Raw genomic sequence first — 21621 nt, forward strand, 5'->3', positions numbered from 1 at the left:
CAGGAGGAAGCCAGATTTCAGGAGCAGAGAGGTGAGGAAGGAGTCATTCTGGCCACTGTGGGAGTGGCAGGTAAGGCGATCCTTTCCTTACCCCCCCCCCAGGTGGTGTCTGTTCCAGGCTTCACAGAGATCAAGGCATGAGGAAGCAGTTGCAGCTGCACTTCTTGACCCACAAAGGGCACAAGATGCCCTGGGAAAAAGTGGGGAGAGGGGAGGAAAACATTTAATTTTTTTTTTAAAAAAAATTCTGTGCCATCTTTCCACCTATATAGGATGCCCCAAGGATGCATGCATAGTCTGGGCAATCAAAGACTGACCAGCAATCACTTTCTAGGCTGAGTGCCATGGCCGAACTTTCCCCCAGTTGGGGTATGTGGAGTCCCCAATTGCTCATTTTTCCATGGAGGCAGCTGCAGGTGACCTTTTTGCAGGAGTTTTGATGACCCTTTGTGTGTTTGGATGGGAAGGTGTGCCAGGGGGAGCTTGGGGGGGGGCATGCAGGGTTGTTGAGAGAGACCCACCATGAGCACAAACACACCTGCAAATATAAATACAAAAATACTAAAAGAAATAAAACCCACCTGGAAGATCATGGCACACGAGCCCAGTTCACATGTTACTTTTGAAAACATACCCAACTGAATGGTGAGAAACAGCCAACACAGGTTGGTGTGACAAATAAAACCGGGAACTGATCCCTGGAGAAAGAAGAGGTTTCAGTCACATGTTCACCTTGTACATGCATTTAATGTGACATGAGAATTACTCAATGCATGTACAAAGAAGGATCAAGCTTATGATGTGCATAGATTGTACATAGGTTCATCGTAACTTGGAAACAAAGCTACAGATCTCTCTCTGTGTGTTGGGGGGAGGGTTGGATGGAGTCTTCCTTCAGTGGGAGAGACCACAAGGGAGTGAAATGATTCTCTTCTCACACTCAACAGTCTCAACTGTCAGTTGCTATTTGCTTTTAGTTTCCAGTGGTGGTATTACTAGTCTACTGAAGAAGAGCAGTGTTCCCTCTAAGCTGAGTTAGTGTGAGCTAGCTCAGTTTCTTAACCTCTGGCTCACACATTTTTGTCTTAGCTCACGAAAAATGGCCCCGGAGCAAGCTAATTTATGCAGTAGCTCACAACTTTAACGTCAGCTCACAAAGTAGAATTTTGTCACCACTTCCTGCTAGCGCTGGGTAGCCTCTCTGCCACCCACCTACTGCAGTCTTCCCCACATTCTTGAAGAATTGGTTTGCAATCCATCTCTGCTGTGCCATTGGCTGATTCTGCTCTTCCCCACCCACCACTGGCCATGTCAGGCAAGAACCCCAACAAAAGGCCACTGACCTCTGAGGGAGACAGTTCTCTGATGGGGGCTTACTGATCAGTCCTGCCTTACCTCAGGGCCCTATCTTCCTTCTTTATTTTACCTTCTCTCACTTCTTTCTCCCCCCTCTTTTTTCTACCTCCCCCTTCTGCTCTTTCTCTCATTCTTTCTCAGTATCTCTGTCTTTCAGTCTTTTTATTTCTTTCTCTCTTCCTTCCTCCCTTTAATCCACATAAGCAGTAGCAGTTTAAACTCTTCAACTGACAAGGAATGTTCATTCACAGCAGGGAGGGGCCACTTCAGAGGGAACCAAAGATGGGCTTGCAATGGTTTTCTTCACAGTGTCAGCTGCTTGATGCTACCAGCCATTTCCTCCCAGGGAAGCATTGTTGCCAACCTCCAGGTGCTTGGTCCCCCCTCCCACTGTGAAGAAAGACTGTCCTTTTCCCATGTAGGCTGCTGGGTTGCCAACTCCAGGTTAGGAAATTTTAGATGGCAGAGATCACCTCCCCTTGAGGTGTGTGTGTATGTGGGGGGAATTAATGCCTTCACTTAGGTGGGTGCGAAGACAGCGGGGGGCGGGGCACTCACTCAGAGGTCTTTACTGTTACCTTTCCAGGTTGGTGGGAAATTCCTAAGGTATCAATACAGGCCTCTGAGGGAAAGGCCTTTCCTCCTGGGAACCACTGTTATCAATCTCTCAGAATTACAACTGCTATCCAGATAGATGGCAGAGATCAGCTCCCCTTGAGGTGTGTGTGGGGGGAGAGTGAATGCCTTTACTTGGGTGAGTGGGAAGACAGCAAGGCTGGCATGGGGGCACTCAGCCAGAGGCCTTTAGTGGTACCTTCCCAAGTTGGCGGGAAATTCCTGGCGATCTGTGGTGGAGTTTGAGGAGGGCATACAAGTTAGGGCATCAGAACAGGGTCTGCCAGACACAAGTTCTTGCTGTGAAAGGTGACTGGGTGATTTCGGACCAGTCACAGACTTCCAGCCTAACCTGCCCCACAGTGTTGTTGTTCAGATCAATGAAGGGAGAGGAGAATGATGTAAGCTGCTTTGGTCTCCCCCACACTGTGAAGAAAAACTGTCTTTTCCAATGTAGAGGCAGCAGGGAAGGGGAAGGTGATGGAAACTTGAAGTCACAGGGGCAGATAAAGGGATGGTTCCACCTGGGGGTTAGCTACCATACACCTGGTTGTTACACCTGGTACTGTTCAGCAGCAGCCACCCTATGACAGCCACTGTGGCATAGGAATTCAGAGTGGGATCTGCCAGACCCAGGTTCATGCTGTGGAAGCTGACTGGGTGATTTTGGACAAGTCACACACTTCCAGTCTAACCTCCTTCACAGGGTTGTTGTTCAGATCACATGGGGGAGAGGAGACTGATGCAAACTGCTTTGGTCCCCCCAAGTGAATAAAGATTGCCATTTTCCTATGGAGAGGCTGCAGGGAGGGGGAAGGCGATAGAAACCAGAAGTCAGAAGGGCAGATAAAGGGAAAGAGAAAGGTTGCCAACTCCAGGTTAGCAAATTCCTGGAGATTTAAGGGGTGGGGCCTGTAGAGGGTGGTGTTTGAAGAGGGACAGGATGTCAGACAGGTACAATGCCATTTCCTCCTGGGGAACCACTGGAGATCACTCAGATTTACAGTTGCTCTCTAGATGGCAGATATCAGCTCCCCTTGAGGTGGAGGGGAGTCACTTGGATGGTTGGAAAGACAGCAAGGGTGGCAGGCACTCACCCAGAGCCTCCTTCTAGAGCCCATTGTATTTTTTTTCACAACCGGCCTTACTCCTAGTATATACATAAAAGCATACTTTGCTTGTGTAGGTTTTATCATACCTGAAAGTCATAGAAGTGTGCATTTGTTGGTGTCTTGGGGTTGGGTTTTTCTAAGGATGATGATGGAGTTAGATTTTTGATTGCTGTATTTAACTGAAAGTGGTCTCACTGCTAGTCTTGTTCTTATGCTGTTTGATATTTGGACTCCTTGAACTGCTTCAGATAGTCTTGAGTTTTTTACACACTTACCTTTGGGGCTCCAGGAATAATTTAGAAAGTTGCCTTTGCTGTTTTGGTGCTGAGATAATTTGGTCATGTTCAATAAATGTAGTTTAGATCCACAGAGCAGAAAAGAACCTGAAAATAGCAAAAAATGCATTTGCTCAGCATCTTGAATAAAAGATCTACAGGTGATTTCCTGTCCATATTTTTCTTTCTTTTAAAATCAAGACAATCCTTATTAGAACTTTTTTTAAAATTAGCAGTGACAGGAACAAGGTGTTTCAGCAGATGTTATCAGAGAAACATGATGCCGGTAGAAACATTAGCTGCTGAACCATAATTAACTTCAGAAGATCTAATATAGATGATTGAGAAAGTATTTTTAATATGGCAAAATGGTGCAGGTTTACATTTTGTAAATACTGCCTGTGAAATGTGAAAACATTCTCCCTCCATTGACCTTTTTTGGAAGCCTGAGAGTGGGCAGAAATATTCTTGGGCTGTGTGTTTAAATTAACAATGACATTGCACATTATGCTGCAATATCATATGTTATGATGTAATGACATTCATCAAGACACTGTATCTTGCTTTATTGCTGGAAGCCATTGACTCTGTGTGATCTGTCAGCTTCATCTCCAGTGCTTTAAGGCAGGGGTCCCCAACCCCCGGGCCATGGACTGGTATCAGTCCGTGGCCTGTTAGCAACCGGGCCGTGAGTTGTAGAATTATTTCATTATATATTACAATGTAAGAAGAAGACAACATTGGATTTATATCCCACCCTCCGAGTGGCCTTTATCTTTTCCCCCCACAACAAACACCCTGTGAGGTGGGTGAGACTGAGAGAATGCTCACAGAAGCTGCCCTTTCAAGGACAACTCTGCAAGAGCTATGGCTGACCCAAGGCCATTCCAGCAGCTGCAAGTAGAGGAGTGTGAAATCAAACCCGGTTCTCCCAGATAAGAGTCCACACACTTAACCACAACACCAAACTAATAGAAATAAAGTGCACAATTGTATCATCCCAAAACCATTCCCCACCCTGGTCCGTAGAACAATTGTCTTTCACAAAACTGGCCAAAAAGGTTGGGGACCACTGCTTTAAGGAATGCCTAAAGAAAAAAAATGTAGGGAGATGATATTTGTTATTCTGAGGAATTAGCTCTGCTTACAAGTAGCTAGAGACAATGCCTCTCTGTTGTAATGTGCTTAACTTTGGGGTTGGCTCTCATCAATATATTGATGATGCCCAACTGTTCGTTTCATTTCATTAACTAACCAGAAGCTGCTATCTCCATCATGGGTCACTGCCTATACAACTTGGTCAAATAACTAAGGAGGAACAAACTGAAGCTCAGTCCAGATAAGATGGAGTTGACCAGACAGATGATAGTCTTTGGAGTGTGGCACTGTTGACTTTTGATGGGATATGTCTCTTACTGGATGAACAGGTTGTTGTAATTTCTTAATGCCTTCTGATCTGGTATATACTAGAACCTTGAATTTGGATTAATGTAGTGAAATTTAAATGGGATGCCTTTAAACTTTGAAAACAATTCCAGATACAGTGGCTAGCTTTTTGACAAAGATGCATATGTTTTCTTACATGGCACCTATCTTAGAGCATATACAGGTGGTCATTTCCCCAGAAACCACTTTCCAGGAGGCAACTTCTTTTGGGGGCCATAACTCAGTCTTAAATCCAATCCTCACCAAACTTGGAAGGCAGGTGAAGGAGAATCATCTGGAGATTTCTTGTGAGTTTAGTGTCTCTAGCTTTCACAGGGTCTGTTCTATACACTCCTGAACCACCACCTGTCAAAATGATTGCCTGTCAGCAGCCATTTTAAACAGGCACAGGTTCAAGAGTGTACAGAACAGATCCAGTGCAAGTTAGAGACATCAGTCACAGAAAATCTCCCCCATATGCTCATCTACATGCTCTACAAGTTGTTGCTGTGAAGTTATGTAAACATTTTGATTGAGTAGAGAAAGTCTGTCTGGAAATGTATCCACATGAACTGGCACGAACCTCCATGAACAGCTTGAAAGTTCATTGAAAGTTTCTGCCTGTTGACCTGCCACAAACTTGATTTTACAAACCACGATCCAGCAAACAACATTTATCATGATATTTAGTTTGTGAGCTGGTTCATGCCCATCCCTAAACCACACTGGCTTAACCACTAAACCACACTGGCTTAAGAAAAAGGCTGATTAGTGGGAATAGACCATGATTGCAAAGAGTCAAGGAAAGAACAGGTTGCTATAACCCACAAGGAAGAGAGAAGAATCACACCAGAGTGACTCACAGGGAATTGATATTTGTGGGACCATATTCGTGGGATGGCGCATGGTGCCCTAGGCAGATTGGTGGTCTGCTACCCCCCTCCACAACATCTATCCATGCCTCCCCCCTGCACCTCCTCCCCCCATGGTGCTGTGCCACCCCATGCCTCCTCCTCCTTCCCTTCCCCACCCCTGGTCTATTTTAGTGCCAGAAAGGGTGATTGTGAGCTGCTCCCAGGCTGTCTAAAGGCTGATCAGCTGATTGGCAGATAAACCTGTGCTGCATTCTCACTCAAAGCCCAGGCAGGCCAGCAGCCACACTAATGAACCGGATCACAAAAGGGTGCCACTGCTGCTCCCTCCTTCCCACTTCAGGAAGTGGGGAGGAGGGAGCAGTGGCGGCACCCTTTCAGGATGTGGTTTATTAGTGCAGCTGCTGGCCTGCCCAAGTGTTGAGTGAGGACGCAGCGTGGTTTTACCCGCCGATCAGCTGATCGGCTGGGAGCGGCCTTTAGACAGCCTGGGAGCGGTGCACGATTGCCCTTCCTGGCATTAAAATAGACCTGGAATGGGGAAGGGAGGGAGGAGGAGGCATGGGGGAGGGAAAACCAGGCATTTGCCTAGGGGGAGGGGGGAAGGCTGAATTTGGCACCCACACCCTGCCAGCCCCCTAGGCAACTGCCTAATTTGCCTAGTGGGTGAGCTGGCCCTGTGTAGGACTGTAACCATGGTGGAAGGTGGACATGCAAACTGTAGTGACTCCTAGATACCTTGCAGTATTGAAACAATACAATCAACAATGCCTTAGAATCAGATATTTTGGGGGGAAACTCCTCTGTGGTTTTCACATGGGTAAAAGAAGTTTGGTGGCAGAAAGTGGGGACTTATGGCAACTCCCTAGGGTTTTGAAGTCGGGAGACAAATGGAGGTTGTTTGCCATTGTCTGTTTCAGCGTAGCCACCCTAGACTTCCTTGGTGGTCTCCCATCAAAATACTAAGTTTGACTGATGCTTTTAGTTTCCAAAATCTGACAAGACAGGGCTATTGTGGGCTACCCAAATCAGGACAAAGGAAGATTATCTCATGCTAAATGATTTTTAAAGATCCTTAGGTTGCTCCTTTGTTAGTAATGGAAGGCAGATGGCCTGTTATTCTGGACTGGTGAGCCTAGGTGTCATTTGCCCCCCCCCCCACACACACACTGTGTGTTGTTGTCCTCCTGTTTTGTTTTGTTTTTTGCCAGGGGCTTGCGGAGTGAAGGAGGAGGGCTGCTGATTCTGATGCCTTTTGTTGGACTCATTGTAGCAAATGCATTGGCTGGTTCTTTTAAAAAATTAGTGTAACCTAGTATTATCTTAATTGTACATAGCCTGCAATGCGTTTGAAATATGACCTGAATATCCCATTCCTTATTAGTTATATTGACTGAGTATTCTTTGTGAGCAGAGGAAAAAAACCTCAGACTTATGGCAGAGATCAAGTGGATAATTAATAAATGAAGTCTTTACCAGGTGTTTCCCAGTCTCCTCCTTCATTAAAGATTAAAATCTCTCTTGTGTTGTGAAACTAGGGTTGATTGCTTTGATAACAAGCACAGGAGATAAAATGATCTGTTCTGCATGCATTTTAACAGAAATTCAAACAGCTCTTTGCACTATTCAAAGAATTCTGTTGCAGTTCTAAAGAACTTTTGAAAGAATAGAGGCGCTTATAATATTTGTCAGGGCTTTTTTTGTAGAAAAAGCTCAGCAGGAACTCATTTGTATATTAGGCCACACCCCCTGACATCAAGCAAGCCAGAACTTCGTTCCTCTGCGTTCCTGCTAAAAAAAGCAAACAACCTCAAAAACCTGATTGGAGTTATATACATGGCAGAGTTGGTCTGATTAAAATTTCTAGAGGAAAATATTAATTTCCTTCAATTTCCAGTGATCATTATTTCCTAATGAAATAATTGCCTGTTCTTTTCTTGGGCATTTTTAAAGCTAGTGTGCAACATGTATATGCAAGATATAATTTCATTCCAATTGTCAATTCAAAGATGAACTTTGTATGGAATTTATAATGGGAGGAAAGCATACCTCATCACCTTCTATGACCTTCTTAAGTCAGTCTTCCACTACCAGAGCAATCCTAACATTTCTGTCCCATTGACTTCAATGGATTTATGAGGGTTTTAACTCTGCTTAGGATTGCAGTGTAAAACTGGGTTGCTGGGCTGGTTTGAAGCAGAACAAAGTTTGAGTCCAGTGGCACCTTTAAGACCAACAAAATTTTATTTGAGGTATTTCATGTGCAAGCACACTTCTTCAGATACACTTCTAAAAAAATGTGCTTGCACACAAAAGCTTATACCTTGAATAAAATAGTGTAAAACCAGACTTGTCAACCCTGCTGGTAGATAGAATGGTCACAAAAATTATGTATACCCCCATTTAACATTAACAGCATCTTAGTCATAAGCATACATATTTACACCCCCATACCTTTCAGTGCTAATTATCTTCAAATTGTTAACTTTGTACCATGTGCCTATACATACTATATAGAAATAAATTTCCTTCATTACATCATTCAGAAGAGGAGAAATCCAGACAAATCGAAGCAAATTTGTCCCAGTGACTTTAGTTGGAATGTAACTTTACAAAGATTTTACATTACATTCTAACTAAAATCACTGGGACAAATTTATATACATATTGGATTGTTGAGGTAACTAATCCAAGTGAAATTGCCATCAGCATTGAAACTCAAACTGACTAGACAACATTCAGCCATTTTTGAATGGCGCTGTGAGACATGTGACTGCACATGGCTTTCCTTGTTTTGTCTTTAAACTCAATTTTCAAGGAACAGCAAGGGAGAGGGGAGGCGAACCATGGCAAGAGATATGTTCCTAATCAACACATCATCTTACCAAAATACATAATCCAAATTTGCACCAAGTACTCTAGACCCTGATTGCCTTTGGTGTATGTAGTGTTTAGCCAAACCACATGGATAGAGAGTGTTATTCTGATTTGGCAGGTGCTTTTCTTGTTTGTTATCTCAAGCACTAGGCTGATACCAGGAGTGGGTAAGTGCTACACTTGTATTCAAGGCAAGGAGTGGGTGAGCTGCGGCTTTGTACTCAAACAATACCTCTGCCCCTCTCGTGCCCGGCACCTTTGGTGAAAGAGTAAAAACCTTTGTATGCTGGGGAGGGCAGCTGAAGGGCCAGCAGGCAGTCCTCCTGTGCTCTATTCTCCTTTCTATTTATGAAATGCAATCCACCTTCATTGAAGAGGGGAGTCTTGGGTTTCTCCCCTCACCAAGAGTAGTAGTGAGAGATCCGTGATGAAAGATCAAGGCTCTGTAGGTGAGAAAAGAACATGACTTAAGAAACAAGAACATAATCTATGTACTAGTTTTTATTAGGACCAACCCATCGGGACATAACAGAGTGCAAGCTTTTGAGCTCATCAGAACTGTTCATCAGGTCAGATGTTACAAAAATTTTAAAAAGGGTGGAAACAAGATTTGACGTGTTCTTGCCAGCCTTTAGTTTAGATGCTATGCCAGTTTGTCGTTTTGAATTGTGGCTGGTGTTAGATTACAGCAGGAGGCTTGCATTGTGTGTTAGATGCAGAGCAAATTCAAACCAAGCTAGTTTCAAGTTTCTCCAAGTAAATGACAATGAATTGATTACTCTCCATAGGAAAAGCAAGTTCAACAGATATTTCTGATATCTCTCTAAACTAGTGAAACTCAAACTCCCTTTCTGGAAGAGAGACAAGAAGTTATTTGGAAGTCACTGTATTAATCCAGGGGGTAAATTTAAGGTACTACATGAGGAAGAAAATCAGCTGAAACCCAAATAGGTAGCCGCATCTCAGTTCCATTTTCACAGTCACTCTCTTGCTAATCTCACTAAGATATAACATCTCTTTAATCAGAATTCAAATAAAATCTCTATAGGAGACAGTGATGCTTATGCTTTATTTCCTCCCATTAAATCTGAAAACATCTGTAAATATAATTAACTTCAGAAAAGAACACAAAGTGTTGTGTTATTTTAATTCTAAATGGGAATTGTGTAATATGATATATTTTAGCCCAGACCACAGCACTGAAACAATGTAACCAGCAGTGTTTTGGATTGGAGGTTGCTGTATGTTCTGAACAATTTTAATTACTGTGATAATAAGATATGCCCCAGATACATTCACAAGATTTTTGAATGGTACCAGGCTGCTTCTGAGCTGGGTCAGCCACATGCATGTGCTAACCAATACAGACAATTAAGGTTTGTTTTCCTCGCACAGAGGCAACTGGATACCATTCAGAAATCTTGTGGTACATTTGCACAAAGTGCAAAGCTCACTTACAAAGGTTTAAACAATAAGAATTATCTGTCTCCTTAAGTCTTTTATTAAGGGCTGGTAGTCCAGGCACAATACGGGCTTCTCCTCTGTTTCCTTGCTTTCGTTGACATGGCAAGATAACAGCTCAATTTAGAACTGAGGACTTTAGTGAGTCAGAGCACTAATGACTCCCTCTCCTTGATACATTAACATTGCTTCCCATTGATGGGCTGTTCTCCTTGCCAGTTTTATCTCAGGAATAGATAGGAAAGATGTAAGAAATCCCCAGAGCTGGATGGCCCAGACTAGATCTCAGAAGCTAAGCAGGGCTGGTTTTGGTCAGCATTTGGATGGGAGACCACCAAGGAAGTCCGTGGTTGCTACTCAGAGGCAGGCAGCGGCAAACCACTTCTGAATTTTCCTTGCCTTGAAAACACTACAGGGTTGCCATAAATTGACTGTGACTTCATGACACTTTACACGCACGCACACACACACACATGTAAGAAATTCCAAAGTATGATCTTACATCTTCAGAACACAAGCTTTGTACTATATATAATTTGAATGAAAATGACATATATAAGCTTCCATTTAGTTTCCTATGACCAGTCACTGGCTGTGTGCTTTCAAGTTTGAAAACATAATAGTTCCATCATTGCTTTCTGTTTACAAAGCCTGTTAAAACCCAAGCCATGAAAAATCCATAGTGGATTAAACAGGAAGGAGCTGCCAAGATAAATGGGATGCAGGCAATGATTGATGGTATGTTAGGGATCTGATATGGACAAGGCTTTTTTGTAGCAAGAACTCCTTTGCATATTAGGCCACACACCCCTGATGTAGCCAATCCTCCAAGAGCCTACAGGGCTTTTAGTACAAGGCCTACTGTAAGCTCCAGGAGGATTGGCTATATTAGGTGGGTGTGGCCTAATATGCAAAGAAGTTCCTGCTACAAAAAAAGCCCTGCAGAGGACTATGGGGTATATTGTTCACACTGACACATTTTATATCTTTGAGATCCACAGATGTACTTTGTGATATTTCTACATTATACTGAGCTGGTAATGCATGTTATTTAGATGCATTTTCACATACTAATGATAAGACCATCCTTCTGTGCTACCTCCTCATTTTGAAATGGTATCTAGACTCTAGAAAAATAAGAATAAATAATTTTACTGTGGCTAGATAACATGTTTAGCTGAAAACTGTTTCAATTAGTATAGCCAGCTAACCTGCAGTGTACAAAATACACAATAGGAATGGCAAATCTTCTCAAAGATTAAGGTTTGCAGTTATTCTTAGAGGCTAAGAAATAATGTTAAGTGATACTGCTCTAGAGCACATAGGGAAGAGGATGTCTTTTGTATCATACAAATAGCAGATAAAATTTCCTAGAACAAAACGGAGCTTGGTAGATGAGTTTGTTGACTGATGTTGAGATTATTACTTTAGTTTAGCACAAAAAAGAAGTGATTCGGGAAGAAGAGGAAAATGATTGAAGCACTGACTTCATCCAATCAACCTGAAGTCCAATAAAGTCTAGGGAGCAAAGTAATCACATTACAATTCAATTATATTAACAATTCAGTTATTTTTTTGAAAATAATTGAAATTTGATCCCTCTTGGAATAATTATCCTTCTACATGATCCATGCATTCTAAATCTGCACCCAATCTCATACTTTCCCTAAGGAGGGGAATGGGGAGGAAACCATGTTACAATTGCATTCATCGGTTTTTAAAAAGCATAGCTGGCAATGCGATAAACCATTAGATAAAACTGAGATCACATCTACCCTGGATATTCTGTGCAAACCCTAGATTTGCAAACTAAAATGTTTCTTGCCTAGCTGGCATGGGAGGTGTTTTACTCCCATTCTCCCATATACAGGTGAAAAGTGCAAGGGGGTTAGGAACATAATGGCTAATTTTGAGGAAAGAGGAAGCTATTTAAGGGCAAGGCACATTTTGAGCAGCACTTTCCCAGTTGAGTTTTCTACACTTATATCTAACAATATGCCATTAGCTAGCCACTTTGTGACTAAGGATTTTTTCAAGTTGCTTTGACATTTATTTTCACCTGCACCCTATTATTTTGGACATTGATCTAATGTCGATTAGGAAGACCTTATACTGGTGGTCTTTAGGCCCTAATTGGCACTTGCAAGATTAGCACAGATGAGGTATTCCTAATTAAGGTACTTTGGGAAGCTGCCTGAGGTATCACAAAATGGAGGAAAGCATCTCAACCAATTACTCACAACAGACCAGACACAGAAAACTGAGGAAGCACTTCCTTGATAACTGGGCATCATCCCTGAAACCAGTACAGTGACCACTCTGGGGTGATAGGGCTGATAGGTAGCCTATCTCAATACTGGCTGAATGGAAGCAAGTAATAGTAGCTATTCCTATAGAGCTTGGAGACAGGGTGGATTTGCCCAGATGTTAACAATCCCAATGTTTGTAAATTTAAAAGGGGCATTTGACTCTATTCCCAGGGACCTTCTCTGGAATACACTAGACATCATGGGTCTGGATAAACGCCTACTTTTTCTTATCCATAAAATGTATTCCCTAATAGCTGTCAAGTGCGGTATAATGGCCTAAGTGTGGTAACCCCAAAGATCACTTTGGGGAGTCAAACAGGGTTGTATTCTAGCCCCTTATCTGTTTAATTTATTCCTGAATGATCTGGACCCCTCCCTAAATGCTATTGATGGTCACTCCCCTAAACTTGGGCAATATGTTATCCCCTTTATGCTGATGATGCAGTTGTACTGTCACGCTCGCAGAAGGGCCTCAAGTGCCTGCTACTCACTTTTACCTCCTACTGTAAGACAAATTTCTTTAGGAAGTAGGCAGGAACTTCCTAAACTATGCAAAATCCAAAATTATAGTATTCTCAAAGTCCTGGAAACCACAAAGCTGGTGCCTCAAGAGAAATAATATTGAACAGGTGAAATCTTTTAAATACTTGGAGGTCTTTTTCCAGTACAATCATAACTGGACAGTTCAACGCAAGCAAGCGATCATTTCAGCAAGTGTAGCTCGTCTGCGGTGGTTAGCTTCTTTTACAAGAAGGGCAACCAATTTGTCCCAACCGCCATTCATGTTTTTAATGCCAAAACAGTTTCTCAGTTATTATATGGGATCCCCATTTGGATTTGTGCCTTCAATTCCCAACTTGAGCAAATTCAGTCAGCATTTTTACACTGTATTTTGGGGTCCCCAACTGTATTAGCTATGCTGCAATGTGCCTAGAAACTGGAATCCTTTTGATCGAGACCAGGGCATGGCTACTAACCATAAAATTTTGGCTACACCTACATTTTAGGGCAGACCCTGCTAGTTATATTCATATGATGCTAGCAGACTCCTTCATTTCCAATTGGTATAGTCAGATCCGGAAGAAAATACATTCCATAGGTGTCTCTCTGGACAACCTCTATATGCTAAGTGAAATACAGGCATTCAGAATTCTGAAACAGAGGATTTTAGATATTGAGAAACAGTCCCTTTGTTCCTCTGAACATAAAACTTGTTCCCCTTTAGCATTTGGTATCTTTCCAAATTATGGGCTGCCTGCTGCCTACCTTTCCCAGTTTACCTCACCCCAGTTTGCTGCTCCTTTATGTTAGGAAGACTTAATGTTTTACCCTCAGCGGTACTATCTGGGAGGTTTGCCAACACCCCTTATCAGGAAAGATTCTGCCCATGTAATGGAAGGCACCTCGAAATGGTCACCCATGTTTTACTTCACTGTGATATCTATGGGGAAGTGTGGGACTGTATAATCAAACCTATCCTGTCTAACCTTTATGGAGTACCTGAGGCAAAGTTGGTTTTCTTTCTGCTATCTGACCGATGTTCCCATACCAATAGCCAAGTTGCAAAGTACCCTTTGGCTGCCATAACAATCAGGGAGCAAAAGACTAGCTCCCCTTCTTAATGCTTGACTAGTTTTTATAACTGAAACTTTGTGTAAATTTGCCATGCTGTACTTTTTTACTTCTATGCCAATAAAGGTATCTGGATTGGATTGGATTGGATTGGACAATTGCATTGGGCAGATTTTTTATAAATTCTACACTAGGGTACTGCTCCATTATTGATACATCCCAGTTTAACTCTCTTGATATGTCCTGTGTCTTCATTTCAGGTTACAAGGACCTGGAAGCTGAGAGTGAAGTATCTGAACCTGGCTACATGGGTCATTCTTATTATCGTCTAACTGGAAAAAAGATTATACTTACATATGACATAGAGACGTGAGGTAAATCTTTAGTAGAATATGTAGTAAAATATTTGCATAAACTGTGAAGAAGCTCTCATTTAAAATTCAAAAGTGAACAGATGCCTACTAGAAATTTTTTTTAAAAATATTTTCTTTACTTTTTCATAGTGGCCTATATCTTATATATATAATTCAGTAATAGTGTTGGCCAAATAGAGGTCTCCCATTGGCTTAGAGGTGAATTTCATGCACTCCACAAACCATTGGGCCATCACGGCTCAGTCAGTGTCTCTGGCCTCCCATTGGCTGACTCCCTCACCCTCGCCAGCCCCAGGAATGTTGAACAAACCATCAAAACAGTCTTACCTCAGAGATAGCCACATCTCCAAAGCTTCTCTGTGTCCTCTCTGTCAAGCAGCCTCACAAAAGGCTGCAGAAATAGCCAGGGAGCTGCTGCCACCATAATGCAACTAGGTGGCAAGGCCTGGTCCTGCTGGGAGCATATCCTCAGAGACATGGCTGCCACCTTTCCTTCCTCTCTCCCTCCTCCCCTCAGCCTTGCCCCTACCCAGAGGCTGTTGCTAGGCAACCAACTTCTATCAGTAAAGGGAGAGATCTCAGGTGAATAGAATGGCATACAGTCCACCCTCCAAAACAGTTATTTTCTCTAGGATGGGGAGAGAGATCTGTTGTCTGGAGTTCAGTTGTGATCCCAGGAGATTTTCAGGCTCCACCTGGAGGTTAGCTACCCTAGGCCTGGCAGCACCCTCTAGGTGACTTGATGCTACCTGGCTGCCATGACTTAACTAGGCCTAGCTGCTTGCTCTTGTTCAGCAGCAGCCCCCCCCGCCCCCATGACAGCCAGTGTGACTTAGCAGTAGATTGGGAAATTCCTGGATATTGGAGGGGTGGAGCCTGGAGAAGGTGAGTTTGAGGAGGGTAGGGCCTCAGACAGGTACAATACCGTAGATATCACCCTCCAAGTCAGCCATTTCCTCCTCAGGAACCACTATTGCAAGTATCCATGGCTTCTCATGTTCTTATCACTCAGAATTACAACTGCTCTCCAGACGGCAGAAATAAGCTTCCCTGGAGACAATGGCTGCTTTGCAGATTGGACTTTGTGTCATTATACCCTGTTGAGGTCACTTCCTTGCTGTCTTCCCACCCACCCATGTGGAGGCATTCACTCCCATCACCTCCAGGGGAGCTGATGTCTGTCATCTGGAGAGTTCCTGCTTTGGTATCCACTGTGAAGAAAAACTGTACTTTTCCCAGGAAGAAGCTGCAGGGAGGGGGGAGGAGAGGAATAGCTCAAGTCAGATTACTTTCTCTGCTCTATGGTATACCATAACACAACCAGGCCAAGCAAAACAACAACCACCACCACAGATCATGCCACAAGCTCACATTGATGCTAAATGCTGCAAGGCTGAATATGACAGGAAAAGGCAGCAACATACACTGCAACAAAAGGAATGCTGAGCTTTAGCATCTGTGTGACTATTGTCATACCTCCTGTGCCTCCCATAATTCTTCACCGGAAGAGGTGAGGGCCCTGCGTGATCTTGGCCAGTTCCGCAGGGCCTGTAAGAAAGCCCTCTTCCGGCTGGCCTATAATTAACTGGCATTCGAAATTCTATAGAAGGTTCAGTGTAGTATTTTGATAGATCGCTGTTTAAATGTTTTATTATTTTACTGTTTTAACTGTTGTAATTGATGTATTTTAAATTTTAAATTCTATGTTAGATTTTATATGTTGTGAGCCGCCCTGAGCCACTTCGGTGGGAAAGGCGGGATATAAATTGAAATAAACTTAAACTTAAACTTCTTCTGACTGGCATGACTTAATATACCTGACTGCTTGCTCCTGTCCATCAGCAACCCTCCTATGACAGGCAGTGTGACTTAGCAGTTGCCAAATCCAGGTTGGGAAATTCCTGAAGATTGGAGGGGTGGAGCCTGGAGAGGGTGGGGTTTGAGGAGAGTTGGGACCTCAGACAGGTACAATGCCATAGACTCCACCCTGCAAACCAGCCATTTCCGTCTGGGGAACAATTGTTGCCAATCTCCAGGCGAGATAAAGACAGCACAACCGAAGTTATAGTGACTGAATAACTAAGAATGTATTGAAACAAAATCATACAAATATGTTCAATGTTTCACAATGCTATCAAAAGAGTCCCAATGAACAGGTCAACTTGATTATTCCTGCTTCGAATCCTCTTCTAGCATAGGGTGCTTCAACCACATATCTCAACCAAAGGCAAAAGCTCAGGGAAAATATCAAAGTTTCTGATGCAGCAATAAATTGCAAAAAGCTGCAAAACCCACAAGGCCTTGAGCTTTTTGGAGTTTAATGCCATTTTGAAACCTTACTGGAGACTTTCTGTCCCATTTGTCCATTGGGAATTCTATGTGCAGTCTTTGGATGCACTGAAAAAGAATCTTGTGGGTTTTACAGCTTTTTGCAATTTATCGATGCATCAGAAACACTTTGATATTTTTTCTGAGCTTTGTCTTTGGTTGAGATATGTGGTTGGAGCACCCTATGCTAGAAGAGGATTCGAAGCAGGAATAATCAAGTCGACCTCCTGTTCATTGGGACTCCTTTGATGGAACTGTGAAACATTTGGGGAATTGTTATTGCTATTTAGTCTTTTATTGAACATATTTGTATGATTTTGTTTCAATGCATTCTTAGTTATTCAGTCACTATAACTTTGGTTGTGCTGTTGTTATCCTACAAGTGGCCTCTCTCCCTTTACCAATCTCCAGGTGAGGGCTGGAGATCACTCAGAATTACAACTGCTCTCCAAATGACCGATATCAGCTCCCCTGGAGGTGGAGCAGAGTGAACGCCTTCACTTGGGTGGGTGAGAGCAAGGATGGGGGGGGGCACACACCCAGAGTCTCTTTCTAGTGCCCATTGTATTTTCCTTCACAATGGGCCTTATTCCTAGTATTCACATAAAGCTTCTGAAGATAACTGATTGGTGTTTGAAAATGATCTTTAAACACAGAGATTGTTTTGAATAAAGGCACCTCTTCAAAACCATTTTGACATCTCAGATCTCCAAATGAAGGAATTTCTAGTCAACACAGCATTATTTTGAGGATAGCTGACATATCCCCTTAAACTGGAGAGGACAGTGTTTCTTTTGATTTAAATATAACCTAGATCAGTACCATGGACAGCAATCTGAAATCAAACTGCAACAATAACACTTTTAGATTATTTCTTTTTATTTTAAATATACATATGACAACAACTTTATGCACTTATTGACACTTATTTACATATCCAGTGTTTCTTTTATTTTCAAGAGAACATCTGTGCTAAATAAATTTAGAAAAATAATGGAGTGCCACAAAATTCCACACACAGTATTGAAGACTTTGATATGGTTTTAGTTCCCTGGAATTCCAAAAAATGGACTGTTGTCAAATGTAATATGTATTTATGAACACAGATGATCAGAGACAGAAATTTCACAACATAGGCAGAAAAAGTACAAACACATAATTATACTCTTGTATATTCAGTAGGCAAACTGGTAACCCAAACAACAGTGGTTTCATTTTAAGTTATACTTGGGGAGCACAAGGAATTTCAAATTGTAATTAATAAAAATATACACATTTTTATAGGATCCTCTGTATTTTCATGGCTTCATAAAATGTGTATTTTACAAATGAGCTATAATTGTCCACTGCAGTCTATATCACCATTGTGAGTGTATTTATACACACTGAACAGTATGATAAATACAATGATAATTGTGTCTGCTATAACATTCCTCATTTAATATTCTGCATGTCATCACAAATTTAGCTTCTGAACAGTGGGAGATGTTCACAAAGTAGAATCTCTTTCTGCAAAGCTAGAACAGTTTACTCCAAAGGAGGATTAGACTACAGGTTTCAAGTTGTTTCTTAAAATTTGGTAGTTAATGTAATATGTACTTGCTTTCACCCAAACTCCCCTCATAAATACATACAAGGTGGTGTGGAGCAGTTTCCTTGCTGATAATATTTTTCCAGGGTCCTTCTTCATTTCCCCATCATCAAAACCTGCATGGTATGTAGTCATATGCTAATGCTGGGTCTTGCACTGTACATGTGCCAATGGTCTTTTCTCTATCATTCTTGCTGGTACCATGTAGGAATTCAATCCTACTTCTGTTATGATGCATACCATACCATTACAGTTTTTGTTTGTCTTTTAAGGAAACATCATTTATTGGCAAGTTTGTCAATAAATGTTTGTTCCATTTAAGCATTAACAGTATCAGAATAAAAATGCAGCAAGATTGACCAGCAGCAACATTTTCTATTTTGTAAGACAAGTAGTTTTGCAAACTACTAATTCTAAAGTTGAAAACACCTTGACTAATGAGTCCCATTGCTTACTTACACAGGTACCTTGAGATGTTTTCTAGCAATATATTAATGCTAATTCAATGTTAGCTAAGATTAGATACTTCTCCTATGTGGAAAAATACAAAAATAGGTAGAAAAAGTGATTTATGATTTATGAAAGTGGCCAATATAAAAGTCAATGTGACATATTGTTATGCTGGGTGCAGTTATTATTGGCTTGTGTCAAAATAGGGCATTTCAGTTCACATTAACACAGTCAGAAAAACAGCATAATGACACCAAATATTATTTTACATACTGTACATTTGGCATGTTTTTGATTTTAAAGATTTTTTAAAAAACAAAGTAGTGCAAAATTACAGTGCATTAATACAGCATATCAGAAGTCTTATTTAGCAAATATTTTGCCCATTTTCAATATTTGTGCTAATTCATTGGAAACAAGTTGGCACATTTAGATTTCATTGTAACATACAACTTGTAACATAAAGTACACACACTTTATTAATTGTCTCTTGAAACATCGCATAAAAGAAAAAAAAACTGAATTTCTGGCCACTTAAGCAATATATGATACAAAAAAGCAAAATGTTAAAACAAAACATGAAAACAAAGGGACTGCAAAGCATTTTCCCCAGAAGTTGATCCTTTATCCTTTACATCTTGCCTTGATGGTGCCCAGAAGCCCAATAGCTTACTCAGCCAAAATTATTTTGCATCCTGTACACATACTTACTAAACACATATGCAAAAAGTTTGTGTTTGTCTGTTTCTCAAGAATTAAAATAAATCCCATGTTTATCCTCTGGATTAGAAAATAAATAGGACTTGCAGATTTAATAGCAAGAGGCATGTCTGAGCCACAAGTAGGTATTTAAAACGTCCATTTATTTTAGCAGGACAAAGTTGCACAAGTCCTAGCTTGAGATGCATCAAGGTCCTGAGATACAGTGAATGCGTAAAGATGTCTTCACTTGTGCACTTTTAAATTGTGTATGCTACCCCCTCAATCTTCTAGTAAGAAAACATTTCCTTACTGTACGATATACTTATTATATTGAGTAAATCAATTGGAAAAATGGCTGGATTTAACTATGCTCTTACTTGGAAAAGGGAAGATTTCTAGGGACATATTTGTGGTAGGAAGGGTTGCTGCTGAACTGCCAAAGATATGCTAAAAAACTATTTAATAATTTTCAAAAATTGCTTTGCTGAATGTATTAAAAAAGTAGAAGTAACATTTTCCAATAGAATTTCACCTACTTTGGTATATGTGCCCAGGCTTATGGTATATATCTGCATCTTTTAATACATTTTTGCTTTCTGATCAACTTTAGTAAGGACACAGGATAGCAACTATTTAGGATAAGGAATAACAGATAATCCAAAATTAAGACAGGGTAATCCAAATATGCTTATGTAGAGTAAAGGTTCTGTGATCTAGATCTTTATATGACATTATATTATTTCCAAAACAGCTGTCAAAAACAATTTGCTTTGAATTTGATTAGCAGACCCTAAATAAAAGACTTCCTTATTTTCCTCATGTTTCTATGCACACATACAATAATACTTTGAGCTACTTGTAAAGAGAACAAAGGAGCATTAACACAAGCTCACAATTAATTTCAAATCACATAATTAAAAGTCTGTACCATGGATGATATGCTGCAATGATTTTAATTAGGATCTAATGTTTTCCATCACCCCAAAATTTATTTCACTATAGTGCATATAATTGTATTAAGTCATACCACAAACTCATTGTCCTGATCAGCATGTTCACTTCTTATTGGGAATTCAAGATGCACTATATGAAGGTGGTTTAGGATTAGGCAAAATAAATATATAGGGATCTTTGCAAATGGGGGGAATTAAAACATGAATTGGTAACTAGAATAAAAAAGGTAAAGGTAGTCCTCTGTGCAAGCACCAGTCATTTTCGATTCTGGGGTGACATCGCACTACGTTTCCATGGCAGACTTTTTATGGGTTGGTTTGCCATTGCTTTCCCCAGTCATCTACACTTTCCCCCCAGCAAGCTGGTTACTCATTTTACCGACCTTGAAAGGATGGAAGGCTGAATCAACCTTGAGCCAGTTACTTGAACTCAGCTTCCGCCGGGATCGAACTCAGGTTGATGATGATGATGATGGTGATGATAATGATGATGATATTGGATTTATATCCCACCCTCCACTCCAAAGAGTCTCAGAGTGGCTCACAATCTCCTTTACCTTTGTCCCCAACAACAGACACCCTATGAGGTGGGTGGGGCTGAGAGGGCTCTCACAGCAGCTGCCCTTTCAAGGACAACCTCTGCCAGAGCTATGGCTGACCCAAAGCCATTCCAGCAGGTGCAAGTGCAGGAGTGGGGAATCAAACCCGGTTCTCCCAGATAAGAGTCTGCGCACTTAACCACTACACCAAACTGGCTCTACTTGTGAGCAACTAGGATATTGGACAGGAATATATTAAATAACCAGTGCTGGATTAGTAAAGAGAAAAACTTGTACTTGCAGATGGATAGCCTTGCAGTTTAAAGACTACCAACATTTATTCCAGCATACAAGTTTGTGTGCCGAAATTTACTTGATCAGATACATAGAAGTATAGATCAATTCATATACAGCCCACCCCTCATCTGTTTTGCAAAATGTCCCGGTCATTTTAAACTCCTACCTCAGATGAAGTAAGCTCTAATTCAAAAAACCTTATCTTGGAATAAATTTAGTTAGCTTTTAAGGTGAAACTGGGATTTTCTTTTATACCACAAAGCTGAGCAAGAACGATGGGAATGAAATAGAAACATGGAAAATTAACATCAGGAACAGCTCTGCTATGTAAATAAATAATATCCAAACCTCTTAAGCACTTGGTCCTCAGAATGCAACTAGATATCAGAGGAGATGGACACCTGTTACCACTTCATGTGCATACCCTCCCATCTGGGCTGATATATAAATTTACACAACACACAATAATCTAGTATCATCAATCTGTGTATTGCCTTTTCTGTCTTAAGTAAC

Source organism: Heteronotia binoei, unplaced genomic scaffold (assembly GCF_032191835.1).
Source record: "Heteronotia binoei isolate CCM8104 ecotype False Entrance Well unplaced genomic scaffold, APGP_CSIRO_Hbin_v1 ptg000825l, whole genome shotgun sequence".
NCBI classification, from domain to species: domain Eukaryota; kingdom Metazoa; phylum Chordata; class Lepidosauria; order Squamata; family Gekkonidae; genus Heteronotia; species Heteronotia binoei.